The following is a 15101-nucleotide window of genomic DNA, read 5'->3' as shown; positions in this document are numbered from 1 at the left end:
AATGTCATTTCAAATGACATTTGAAATGACAGGTACCAGGAACTGGACGGTTCTCCTATGCTTGGGATTGCCAGTCCTCTCTCCCCTCCTCCAGAAGCAAGCAACGAAAGTGGAAAAAAGCGAAAAAACGAAAAAAAAAAGCGAAAAAGCGAAAAAAAAAGTAGCAAGAGAGAGAGGGGAGAGAGGACGGGCAATCCTACGCTCGGGATTGCCAGTCCTGTCTCCCCTCCTCCCGAAGCAAGGCGTGAAAAGCAGCCTTGCTTTGTGAGGAGGGGAGACAGGACTGGCAGTGTAAAGCAACAAAGCAACTTACTTTTTTTGCACCCCCCCTCCGGAGACAGACATTGGCGAAGATGGACCGCGACTCCCCTGCCTCCCGGAGGCGAAGATGGATGCCTGCACGGGCGAAAGCGGCCACTGTGCGTGCGATTAGGCCGCTCAAGGCGTGACGTCACGATGTTTGGCATCACGGTATGTGACGTCACGTCTTGAGCGGCCCAATTGCACGTACAGGGGCCGCTTTCGCCCGTGCAGGCATCCATCTTCGCTGGGAGGCAGGGGAGCCGCGATCCGTCTCCGCCGATGTCCGATGTTCGTCTCCGGAGGGGGGGCTGCAAAAAAAAGTAAGTTGCTTTGTTGCTTTACACTGACAGTTCTGTCTCCCCTCCTCCCGAAGCAAGGCTGTTTGCGCCTTGCTTCGGGAGGAGGGGAGACAGGACTGGCAATCCCAAGTGTAGGATTGCCCATCCTCTCTCCCCTCTCTCTCTTGCAACTTTTTTTTTTCGCTTTTTCGCTTTTTTTTTTTTTTTTTTTTTCACTTTTTCGCTTTTTTCCACTTTTGTTGCTTTGGGAGGAGGGGAGAGGACTGGGGCTGCCCCAGAGACCAGCACCCATGGACACGGCCAGGGCAGGTGAGCGGAGGCTGGGGGAAAGTTTTCCGCCTACCCTTACCCCTGCCTCTATCGCAGGGGTAAGGGTAGGCGGTAAGTTAGCAGGTTAAACGCGCGGCAAAATGGCAGGGTAAAAAAGCGATAGTCAGGGCTCGCGTTACTGTATGGGAGGGAATAGCTAATTCGTCGTTTACATCTAATATACATGCCGCGGGCGGAAGGGGTTACCCGGTGATTTAAGGACACGGTAAGAGTAGGTTAAAGGGGATAGTGTATCGCGGGTTGGACTAACGCAGCCGAAAAGTGGGTAGAAAGCGGGTTAGGAGCAGGGTAACCACGGCCGCACTTTACTGTATTGACTTGCCAGATAGTTCTTTATTTAGACAGTTTGAGAAGTCACCAGAGGTGGCAGTAGTGAGTAGATGTAGCCCAGCTGGGCTAGTATTCACCAGGGTGCTGGAACAGCAGTTTCTCTGGTAGCAGTGCTGTAGTGGAAAGAACTGAGAAAGTGACTACAATAGAACATTCACAGTCCCGAGATAGGGAGAGCTGGCCCTCGAGGAGCGAGTACCAGATCCCTGGAGGTAGAGAGACTTGTTGGCAAAGTACTCACACAGCAATTCCACGTAAGAGATGGCAATGGCGCTGGAACGGGGGCAGGCCCTCGAGGAGTGAGTACCTGGTTCCAGGGAGATAGCTCTGAGGAGTAGATGATAGTAGGACTCACTGATGGTGTCTGTAGCAAATTCCTCCAATTAGAAAAGGAGATAGATGCAGGCAGCAGGTCAGGGAACATGGGCCCTTGAGGAGTGAGTACTGGTTACCTGACAGCGACCTGAAAGAAGCAAAGAGGGCCCCGAGGAGTGGGTACCCCGTTAGCAGAAAGAGTCCAATGGAAGTTGGAAGGCAGAGTAGCTGGGTACAGAGAGCAAATCCCATCCGTAAGATCACCCTTGCTAACTCAACGGCTAGCAATAAACAGCAGGCTTAAATATCTGGGCAGCATGACATCATCACAGGGGGACGCCCCTGAGGAATGCCCCAATGAGGAAATAAGAATGAGGGCCACACGGTGCGCGTGCCCTAAGGTACCTGGAGAGCATGGCGGGAGGCATCGCCCAAGCCGGACCGGAGACACCGGAGAGGACGGCAGATGGACGCCGCAAAAGCCAGGCATCCATCAAGAGCAGGAGGAGTCGCAGAAAAGGAAAGGTAGGCAGAGTGAAGCCGTCGGGCAGCGATGGTTGCAACACAGTTTCCACGATTTTTCCTGGCACTGAAGTCAGGCTCACCGGTGTGTACTTTCCCAGAACACCCCGGATCCCTTTTTAATTATTGGGGTTACATTGGCCATCTTCCAGTCTTCAGGTACATCGAATGATTTTAATGATAGGATACAAATTTTTACTAATAGGTCTGAAATTTCATTTTTCAATTCTTTCAGAACCCTGGGGTGTATACCATCCAGTCCAGGTGATTTACTACTCTTCAGTTTTTCAATCAGGCCTACCACATCTTCCAGGTTCACCGTGATTAGGTTCAGTTGATCAGAATAATCACCCATGAAAAACTTCTCTGGAATGGGTATCTCTACAGTTCGTCTTCAGTAAACACTGAAGCAAAGAAAATGTTTAATCATTCCACGATTGCCTTATCTTCTCTAAGTGTCCCTTTAACCCCATGATCATCCAATGGTCCAATTGACTCCCTTGCAGGCTTTCTGCTTTGGACATACTTTTTAAAGTTTTTATTGTGAGTTTTTGCATCTATGCTCAACTTCTTTTCAAATTTTCTCTTATCCTGTCTTATCAGTATCTTACATTTAACTTGCCAGTTCTTATGCTTTATCCCATTTTCTTCTGATGGATCCTTCTTCCAATTTTTGAATGAAGATCTTTTGGCTAAAATAGGCTCTTTCACCTCACCTTTTAACCATGTCAGTAATTGTTTTGCCTTCCTTCCACCTTTCTTAATGCATGGAATGCATCTGGTCTGTGCTTCTAGGATGGCATTTTTTAACAATGTCCAGTAGAGATGTGAATCGGAACCGGAATCTGATCGGTTCTGGTTCCGATCCAAATCTTAAAATTTTTATCGCCCGGCCTGATTGGATTTTTGATTATCGGCTGCGCCCAATCTGATAATCAAAAAACCCTCCCCCACCTTCCCGAACCCCCAAAAAAGGTTTTAAAATTACCTGGTGGTTCAGTGGGGGCACGGAGAGCGATCTCCCGCTCTCGGGCCATCGGCTGCATTAATAAAAATGGCGCCGATGGCCCTTTGCCCTTACCATGTGACAGGGTATCCGTGCCATTGGCCGGCCCCTGTCACATGGTAGGAGCACTGGATGGCTGGCGCCATGTTTAAAGATGGCGCGGGCCATGGCATGCCCAGTCAGTGTAGGGATAATTGAAATCTCCCATTATTACTGCACTACCAATTTGATTAGTTTCCCTAATTTATCTTAGCATTTCACTGTACGTCTCACCATTTTGGCCAGGTGGACGGTAGTATACTCCTATCATTAGTCTCTTCCCTAACACACAAGGGATTTCTACCCATAAAGATTCAATTGTATATTTAGTCTCATGCAGGATCTTTATCCTGTTGGACTCTATTTCATCCCAGACATAAAACGCCACCCCGCCTCCAAGATGCTCCTCTCTGTCACTGCAATATAATTTGTACCCCGGTATAGCACAATCCCATTGGTTATCCTCTCCTCAATTTCTCTGTGATGCTAATTAAGTCTATGTCATCATTCGCTGCTATACACTAACTCTCCCATCTTACTTCTTAGGCTTCTGGCATTAGTATATAAACATTTCAAAGTGTGTTTTTCATTTGTATTTACATTCTGCTTTTCAGTCGTCAGGGATAAATTGGAATCTTTTAGCTCTGGTGAGTTTTTAATTACAGGCACCTGGACTAATTTTCTTATTATTGGAACCTCTCTGTTGGGTTGCCCTAATACTAATGCTTCATTAGTATCCTTTGAAGAATCCTCCCTCCAAACCATGCACTGCTGAGTGACCATTGGCTTTCCTCTTTGTTCTAGTTTAAAAGCTGCTCTGTCTCTTTTTAAAGGTTAGTGCTAGCAGCCTGGTTCCATCCTGGTTAAGTTGTAGCCCATCCCTTCAGAAAAGACTCCCCCTTCCCCAAAAGGTCCCCCAAGGTTCCACAAGGGTTGCTCCATTCTTCAGTCTATGACCCACACCCTATATGTCTACATTCTTCAGCTCTGGCCACTGAAATTCCTGTGGCCGACAACTTGGTACATCATGTCCAGAAAACATGACTTCAGACAACTGTGACTTAGCAGAGGAAATATGCTGACTGTGATTGTAGGTGTGTACCCCAGTTTCAAGTCAGTGATATAGTTTAGCTGTCTACAAATAATTTATATCTGAAGCTCCCTTTTGCTAAGCTCAGTCCCAAGTACATAGGGCTATATGTCTTTACTGAGATAATCAATCCAGTAACCATTTGCCTTCAGCTTCCCAACTCTCTTATAATACCATTGTCATTTAATTTCTCCTTGTTGAAGCCAGTTTTGCCAGATCCTTTTACTAGGCAAAGAATGCCTCTGGATGCAGTTCTGGTTGATAGCCAGCCTGAATTCAAAGTTGAGGAGATTCTGGACTCTAGAGTATCTCATAACAGAGTACAGTAGTTGGTCTATTGGAAGAGGTATGGTCCTGAAGAAAGATCTTAGATTAATGCATCTTTTTGTTGTCCTTGATGCATGCAGTCCTCATAAAAGTAAGCAAAACAGTTTGTGAAGATGTAGAGGAAGGAATGGCAGAAGATACAGTCTGATACAGTCTTAAAAAATCAATTAGTGAACAAAAATTATGATATCTTCTCAATTCCCAGAATAAACAGAAGAGGTGGTGGACTGCTAATAATTATGGAAAAACAATTCAAATGTAAATTGCAATCCATCTCACCTCCAGCTAATCATGAAATCACCATCTTTGAAACTTGTAATATTCAAATCTGCCTCTTATTGTCCACCCAGTTTACTAGAATTAAACATCTCCCCTTTAATTGAATTTTTCACAGCTCACCTACATACAGCAAAACCCACCATAATACTAGGGGATTTCAATCTTCACATGGACTCAATACCCCCATCCAATACATGCCAGACACTATTAGATGCAATGAATGCACTAGGGTTTAAACTAATAACAGATAAACCCCCACACACAGCCGGACATTCTCTTGATCTCACATTCATAAACACCAGCCACCTTGAAGAAACAAACACAAGCTATACACAAATCCCATGGTCTGATCACCTCCTTATTCAATCTACACTATCACTTGCAAATTCAACAGAAATACCAAAAAAGGAACCAACGGTCATTACTTACCGCCCCCCATTTAATACTGAAACACTGAAAGACAAGATGAACTTAAATCATTTAATTACCCTGACAGCAATACAGCAACAACAGCCTGGATCAACATGACTAATAAATTAGTGGATAACATAAACCCCCAAAAAACCATACGTGCAAAGGAATCAAAACAAAAAAACCCATGGTACACCGAACACATAAAGGAATTGAAACAAAAACTTTGGAAAAAAGAAAAAAATTGAAAAAAACAATAAAACAGCTGATCACCTGACTCAATACCGTAAACAACTAGCATACTACAAAAAATCAATTCTCGAAGCCAAAAAGTCATACCTTAGCACAAAGATAGAAAAATACATGAATAACTCAAGATCCCTTTTCAAAATAGTCAATAATCTCACCAGAGATACTACAAACTCCCCAGATAACTTACCCGAAAACAGAAGCAATGAAATAGCTAGATTTTTTAATGATAAAATTGAGAACCTGCGAACCAAAATACCAAAAACACCCAAATAAGAGATTAAAATGTGTAAAAGAGGCGTGACACAATGGTCCAAATTCGATGAGATAACTAACAGTGAGGTCGAGAATATGCTTAGACAACTTAACCCCGCCCCCACAAAATAGATACATTACCCATAACAGAAATAAAAAGTTTCCTGACATTACCGCTCCAACTATTGCAAAAATTATAAACGCCTCCCTAGAAGAAGGTCACATGCCAGAAATACTGAAAGGAGCAATCATCAAACCAATATTAAAGAAAAAAAAAACATGGACCCCCTAACACTACCAAACTATAGGCCAGTATCCAACCTACCTCTATTGGCAAAATTAATTGAAAAAAACAATGCAAAAACAACTTTCTGAGCACTTAGATAATAACAATATCCTTTACCCATCACAACATGGCTTCCGTAAGCACTATAGCACTGAAACTCTTTTACTTGCACTAATATACTAATATACTAATATAGTATACTAATATACTAAGAGGATTTGACAGCGGAAAACATTACATTCTGGTATTATTGGATTTATCAGCAGCCTTTGACACAGTGAATCACGAAATACTAATAAAAAGACTTGAAGAAATAGGACTACATGGTAAAACAATCACATGGTTCAGGTTGTATCTAAATAACAGAACATTTCAAGTACAAATAAAAAACACTCTATCTATCTAAAAACAGGAGTTCCTCAAGGATTAGCACTTTCAGCTACTCTCTTTAACATATATCTACTTCCACTATGCCATCTCCTCGCAGGACTAGGAATCATACATTGGGCGGATTTTAAATGCCCTGCGCGCGTAAATCTGGCCGGATTTAAGCGCACAGGGCCCTCGCGCGCTGGCGGGCCTATTTTGCATAGGCCACCGGCACACGCAGAGCCCCGGGACGCACGTAAGTCCCGGGGCTTCGTCAAAGGGGCGGGGAGGGGGCGTGTCGGGGGCGTTCCCGAAATGACGCGGCGTTTCAAGGGCGTGATGCGGCATTTCGGGGGCGGGCCCGGGGGCGTGGTTGAGGCCTCTGGACCAGCCCCCGGGTTGGGTGATGGCGTGTCAGCAGCCTGGTGGCGCGTGCAGATTTATGTCTGCCAACAAAGGTAAGGGGGGGTTTAGATAGGGCTGGGGGGATGGGTTAGGTAGGGGAAGGGAGGGGAGGGGAAGGTGGGGGGAGGGCGAAGGAAAGTTCCCTCCGAGGCCGCTCCGAAATCAGAGCGGCCTCGGAGGGAACAGGCAGCGCACGCTGGGCTCGGCGCGCGCAGGTTGCACAAATGTGCACCCCCTTGCGCGCGCCGACCCCGGATTTTATAAGATACGCGCAGCTATGCGCGTATCTTATAACATCCAGCATACCTTTTGTTCGCGCCTGGTGCGCGAACATAAGTACGCGATCGCGCAAATTTTTAAAATCTACCCCATTATGTTTACGCCAATGACATTCAATTAATCCTACCAATAGAGGACACCATTGAAAAAACAATAAGTTTAGCCATTACATATCTAGATATAATAAAACAACTTCTAAACCAAATGGAGCTGATAATTAACATCGACAAAACTGAATTCATACACTTAGGGGTAGATTTTCAAAAAGTGCGCCTTCGCGTACTTTTGTTGGCGCATCAGGCGCAAACAAAAGTACGCTGGATTTTAGTAGATACGCACATAGCCACGCGTATCCGCTAAAATCCTGGATCGGCGCGCACAAGGCTGCCGATTTTGTGTAGCCGGCGCGCGCCGAGCCGCACAGCCTGCCGCCGTTCCATCCGAGGCCGCTCCGAAATCAGAGCGGCCTCAGAGGGAACTCGCTTTCGCCCTCCCCTCACCTTCCCCTCCCTTACTCTATCTAACCCACCCCCCCCAGCCCTATCTAGACACCCCCCCCACCTTTCTCGGGGGATTTACGCCTCCCGGAGGGAGAAGTAAATCCCCGCGCGCCAGCGGGCCTCTAGCGCGCCGAGACGGGACCTGGGGGCGGTTCCGGAGGGCGCGGCCACGTCCCCAGACCGCCCCGAGCCGAAACCACGCCCCCGGGCCCGCCCCCGAAATGCCGCATCCCGCCCCGAAAACGCCGCACCGATCGGCCCCGCCCCCGACACGCCCCCGACACGCCCCCCTCGAAAAACCCAGGGACTTACGCGCGTCCCGGGGCTCTGCGCGCGCCGGTAGGCCTATGTAAAATAGGCGCACCGGCGCGCAAGGCCCTGCTCGCGTAAATTCGGGCGGATTTACGCGAGCAGGGCTCTTAAAATCCGCCCCTTAGAAAGAAAGAGCATAAACATTACACAAACTCCTATAAATCTCAACAGTAACCAAAAAATTGAATTAGCCGAGAAGTTACACAACCTCGGAGTAATAATTGACACAGAACTAAACCTCAAACAGCACATAACACTAAAGGTTAAAGAAGGGTATGCTAAACTCATGGTACTTAGAAAACTTAAACCATTACTATCACTGCCAAACTTTCGCACAGTGCTTCAATCACTGATCTTTGCAAGCACTGACTACTGTAATGCCTTACTACTTGGTTTACCTTACATTACGGTAAGACCATTGCAAATATTACAAAACTCCGCAGCTAGAATTCTCACTAGAATAAGTTAAAAAGATCACATCACAGATACACTAGCCGAACTACATTGGCTACCCATAAAACAAAGAGTTCAGTTCAAAGCACTTTGTACAATACACAAACTGATCCATGATGAAAAAGCAGAATGGCTGAACACAGCACTTCGAGTACACGTCCCACATAGGAATTTAAGATCAGCAAACAATGTTCTTTTAACCATTCCATCTGTGAAAACAGCAAGACTAACCCAGGTTAGGGAACGTGCATTGTCTCTGGCTGGTGCCATATTATGGAACACCATGCCTCTTAAGCTACGACTTCAGAGAAATCATAAACTTTTCAAAATAAACCTCAAAACCTGGCTTTTCAAACAAGTCTTCAATAAAGAGAACGATGCAAGCCAATAAATAAGGATAAGCGAATATAGAGCACCCAGCACACAATCTCCAGACACTACCTGGAAATGTTTTTATCCCTCAGATAATCGTAGTCAATAAACCGACAAGTGGTATACCAAGAAAACATATACTCTCCTATGTGAATTTCATTAATGTAAATTCCATGTCATAAACCAAACAGTACTTAATGTGTATTTGTTACCGGATAATACTGGTACCCTCTATGTAAAGTATGATCTATTTTCTCTTTGATATATGTGCCCTATTGTAAACCATTATGATGGTAAATAACTTAATGACGGTATATAAAAACTTCTAAATAAATAAATAAATAAATAAATAAATAAATAGGAGATAGTAGGTGGGTAGGAAGATATGCAAAGATAAAGTGATGGGAAAGACAAAAGGATGGGAAGGGACAGTGGAGGAAAGACATAAAAGGGGAGATAGAACAGATGGAAGATGAAGGTATGGGGTAAGGAAGTGGCTACTGGACAATGAAAAAATAGAGGGTGTGAGATGGAGGGATGAGAGAAAAAGAGGATCAAGATGGGGAAGACAGAAGGAAAAGACATGAAAATTTCACTTATTTGTGATTCAGCATCTTAAGAACTATGGTGGTATGGCTGGAGGCTTACAGCAAATTCAATGTAACAAGTGCTGTACTTGATTTCTCATTTAGACTACATACAGAGTGAAAAATACCACTACCACTGACAGAAAAATAATTGATTATGAAGTATCAGCTCTCTGAAAAAAAAAAAAAGGGCTAAATGAAAGCAAGTGCAAAGTGAAATATATTTACCTAATGCCACATGCAGGAAGAAGCAGACAAACATACTGATAATCGTTTAGACCACAGAAATTGCCATCAGAGCATTGAAAGAAGTCTGACTGCTGTACCGGGAAATACTAAACGGTGTTGTCAATCATCAATGCTTAGTCTCTCATAGGAATCATCTATACAGAGTTACAGCATTTCATTGCAAGCTTGCAGTGCACTTAATATAGAAGCACTAATGCTAAGTATCTTATTTTGGCAACAAAAATTTTTTGCAGAGTTCAGTGCACACAAAACAAACAATTTTACTGAAAACTACCCACATTCTATGGGTGATATCAATATTTGTTAGACACAGGGATATCAATAAATGCAGCAAAAAATGAAATTACAATCAAGAGAATGTAAAAACAGAGAAATTGTAGCAGATAAGGCCATTAAGGCTCATCTACTATGCCCAATTTAATTCCTGTTGTACCTCCAGTTGATACCTGCCTTCCCTTCCTTTCTTTGCAATTCAGGATGCTCTGTGCCCATTCTATGTTCTGTAGCATATCTTGGTGCATTCAGTTATACAGTAATAACATTATAATTTGATGCATTCAGTTGTACAATATTAACATGTTATGTGTGAACTAATGTGCCAAGTTACTGGAGCAACTGACTTGCACTGTGCTATGTTCAACTTCCTTTCACCAGAACAGCACCATTTTAAAATCTTTGGGGGGAATTTTGAAAATGTTTATGCACATAAAATTAGCATACACATGCGCTAGCATCTTGTACTTGCATACATGCTATTGTAAAAACTTCAAATGTATGCACGCATTTTGGTCTCACACAATACCTTTACAAGTGCAAAAAGAAGGTGGTCTGGGAGGCATTCTGGGGTGGGGCCCAGAGGATGTTGCCCAAGGTGCTATTTTATAAGAGACTTATGTATGCACATTTGGCCACTTATTCGTGTAATTTTACACCAGACTCGTCCATTGTCTGCTACTGGTTCATTGGGAGATCTGGCTGAACTGGGGGGAGTTCAGAGTGAAGAACTAGGAGGGTCTCAATGACCCGGAGAAGGACTGGTTGAATAGGTGGAAGTTTTGACAAACTGGTGATTTCATTTCTGCACATATTTTAAAATATACCACCTTGTGCATGTAGAACAGGATTTTATGCAAGTCCTAATTTTTCTGCACATAGAATTGTACGTGCTTATGTTTTCAAGATATGTAAGAAATGTACATGCTTTCAATGTACTGCAGATATTCATGCAGAAGGAAGCTTATGTGCATAAGTTGCGGGTAGACATGCATATATTGAATAATGTGTGCATACCTGATATGCACAAGTTATAAAATCGTAGATCTTCACACAGCCATATATGTGCATATGTGGAGCCCTGCAGATTTGTTTGAAAGCTACCCCTCCCTAGAAACAAGAAAAGACTGAGACCTCAGATGAGAAATAACATTTAGAAAAAGGCTGAATGTTGGTGAATGCAAACAATATTAAAAGAAATCTACTGAAGAGAACAGAACAGGTTATTGCTCTAGCGGCCATTTCTTGGAGAGGTGGGAATATCTGCACCATGTACCTTGGCCTTGATTCTGTAAAATTTGGAGGTGTACAAAAAATAGGCAATCTAACATCTCTTGAACTAGCCTGAATATCTTTTCTTAATAGCCTGAGGAAAAGAAAAGTTTTAGGTTAAATATCTGCAGATTTTCAAACATTTATGCAGCTCAGAAATATTATAGAATTAAGGTCCAAGGAGCTGAGCTTAAGTCCTTGGCAGACATTTTCCCACATCATCAAATGATTACTCATGTTAGTAGTAATTTGATGTAGTTAAACATGTAATCAAGGACCCATCATCCTCCTTTTTGAGAAACACTAGCTTTTCAAAGGCTGCTTGTAATGAATACGCTGTTTTGCTAATAGATAAAATAAATAAGTTAAAAAAGCACTTTCCTGTCTGCTGTCCTACAAAAGCTTCTGAAGACTCCTTTGGCAAATTTAAATGCTAAACCAGACCTTTGACAGAGTAACCGAGCTTGAAATTAATTAAATTATTACTAAAATCAAGCCTGCTATTCATCCATGAGATCCAATCCCAGCTAGTTCTCTGAAAGAAATACACTATGTTATTTCTCCCACAATTACCACCTTAATCAACCTACTTCTTACAGAAGGAATTGTTCCATCTGGGCTAAAACAAGCTGCCTGTTATAAAGCCAATTATGAAAAATTAAAATGGTAGAACTGATGACTGGGATAACTATCATCCTATATGTAATTTGTCTTTCCTCTCAAAAATACTTGGAAAAGTTGTGTTAACTCAATTGGTGATTCACTTAGAAGACCAAGACATTCTTTTTCCAAATCAATTTGGATTTAGGAAACAACACTCTACTGAGTCTCTACTTCTTTCCTTAATGGATCCTGTTCTACGAGGTTTTGACACTGATGAATCTTATTGTTTGGTCCTAATTGATCTAATGGCGGCCTTTGAAACCTTTGATCATACCCTACTAAATCAGCAACTGATCAATATTGGGATTGATGGTTGTGTTCTCAGATGGTTTTCCTCCTTCCTAGCTAAAAGATCATTTCAGGTTAAATTAGGCTATCACCTATCTGACATGCACAATATTGAAACGGGAGTTCTGCAAGGTTTATCCCTCTTGATTACTCTGTTCAACATTTATATGCTACCTCTATGTAAACTACTGGCAAGTTTAGGGATATCATTCTTTCTGTATGTTGATGATATACAATTTTACTCTCAAAGTCTTTTGGACACACAGATTCGATACTAACAACCTGTATGAATGTTATTCAACAAGTCCTGACCCATCTCAAACTTACATTAAATCCTAACAGCAATCATTTGACTGAGCAGAAACTCCACTATGGGTAAACCAACAGTGCTGGACGGGTACCTTTCCGATTGCCACCTCAAACCAAGTTCATGACCTAGGTATCCAGTTAGATGAAAACCTCACAATGAAAAAACATCAATAAATTAGTTAAAATGAGCTATGCAAAGTTGCAGATACTCCGGTTGAAACCTTTATTATCCATCCAATATTTTCATACAGTGTTGCAAGCACTTATTTTCTCAAATGTAGACTACTGTAACTCTCTACTACTGGGTCTTCCTGCATGCAGCTTAAAATCATTACAATTACTACGAAACGCCACTACTAGGCTTTTACTAGGAACTAAGAAAATTGACCACATTACACCCACATTAATCTCCCTGCACTGGTTACCAATACAGTCCCACATTTATTACAAAATATTAATGTTAATATTTAAAATGATTCACTTAAGTGACACTGGGATGATTGGTGTGACTTTATATCATCATACACCTCAGTGTACATTAAGATCACAAAATAAAGGTCTACTATCTGTTCCTACAATAAGGAGTGCACACCTGACCCAAATAAGAGATCATATCTTTTCCATAGCAGGTCCTAAACTCTGGAATTCTCTGCCTCAGATGCTACATCTGACACCAAATAGAAAAAGATTCAAATGTGAACTAAAAATATGGCTGTTCAAAAATGCTTATAATTTTACTTAAAATCATGAGAGTAATAAGCCACAGTCTTAAGAATAATGAGAAAGTTTAACTTGAATCATGAGAAATTAACTGTAACAAAAGAGTGAGGGAATACAAGGGAATGATGAGAGTTCTTTGGAGTGGAAACATGAAAAAAAAAATATAATGAAACATGATGATTTAGAACGCACTAACCATCATGTATTAGTATAAAATGTACTGATTTTGTACTAGATGTTAGATATCTGTAACACATACATAATATATTAATAAGTAGTCTTGATTTGTAATAGAATAATGCATCTATGTGCCAAATTCTGTTTTCTAATATTCTGAATGTTATTTTGTAAACCGTTTTGATCTTAATTTGGAATGACAGTATATAAATATTTCAAATAAATAAATAAATAGAGTTGAGGGTCTTTGCTGAAGAGAAACTCAGCAGTGGAACAGAAGGAGTGATGCAAGTCAAAACTGAAGTGAACTGTCAAACTGTATGAAGAAGCGGACATGATTTTTGATTCCATCTAGTCTTTCTGTAGCTAGTGCTAATAATTATTCACAATCAAGAATAATAAAATCAATACAAGAAAAAACATATAAAAGTAAAATTAAAACATGAGTATTGGTACTAACCATGGTGAGTTAGGGATGGATTAGCTCTAAATCTTCTTTTAACTACTACAGAGCTCAATGCAACCGGAATTACTAGAGTCACTTCTGATTCAGTGACCAGTATTATCCAATTCTCCTTAAACTGCTTCTCATGCTGATGAAGTATAGTATATCACTGCTTTCTCTCCAATTTTTTTTTTTTAAAGCTGAACTTTGGCACTATTGTAATGAAACAAACAGCCATACAAACTGACAAACTGCCATCATGCTGTATTTCATTTGCATCTTTTCTTACAAATTACTGAATGGACGGTGTCATGAAAAATCCACTGTGATGTTTTTCTTTTTTACATTTGTCCCTTGCATCATAGAAGGTCAACTGTCTGTTGGTATAATCTCTTCAACCCTGTCTCAAGTAATGTGGGAAAGATACTCCAAGAAATCTCTGATCCATGATGTTTAAGTTATGCTGTGCAAGCACATTGCTCAATCTTGGACCTGTCAACAATGTGCAGGATGCATTAACAAAACAGTTTGGTAACATATGTAGGATAATGTATGCGGCATATATGTTGAATTGCAATATATTAAATTAATACAAATCTGTTTATTGGCATAAGCCAAACATCAGAAAAATGAGAATAGTGCAGAAAGGCATATCGATCAAGTTTGTTTCCATTGCCCCAATAACTGACTCATTAGTAAGAAACAACTATTTTTTAAGATTTTAAATACAGCTAACGAAAGGTTTTATTTACTAAGGGGTAAACTTTCAAAATGTTACATATATGAAAATGTTACTTGCATATTCCATATTTTATAAAAGTAAAAAATATGCAAATATTTTCACTTTTTTCACATATATATACCCACAGAAAAGGGGCAGTCTAGAGGCTCTGCAGAGTAGGGCCAACATCTACTGTAGGGTTAGGATTAGGGTAAGGGTTAGGGCTATTTGCCAACTTCCTAAATGTGATATAAATGGTGCTTTCCATTGAGACAATGAAGGGGAAAATACAGAAGGAATCATATAAAACCCATATTAAGATAAGGTATGGCCCTTATGTCAAATATTTAATTTCTTGCAACTCTTGAATATAAAATAATCATTGGACAGAGTTATCTTAAGTTTCCAGTATTGCCGTTTAATCCCTTCTATGTTATTATGCTGATTATTTATATATATTTTTAAAAAGATAAATTACAAGTATATATTGTTTCTATATAGTATACAAAATGCATTTCCTTTTTGGAACTAGATGACTTATGAATCTGAATGAATGAACAAATAAATCTCAGAAATAATATATAAGGATGCCCATATTTATTTTACATTTCTTGTAAACTTCAGATTAAAGATATTATGGATCTACAATGACTTCATGAGATATCA

Source organism: Rhinatrema bivittatum, chromosome 2, assembly GCF_901001135.1.
Source record: "Rhinatrema bivittatum chromosome 2, aRhiBiv1.1, whole genome shotgun sequence".
In the NCBI taxonomy this organism is placed as follows: domain Eukaryota; kingdom Metazoa; phylum Chordata; class Amphibia; order Gymnophiona; family Rhinatrematidae; genus Rhinatrema; species Rhinatrema bivittatum.
The sequence above is the reverse complement of the archived record's forward strand: the minus strand, read 5'-3'. Positions refer to the sequence as shown.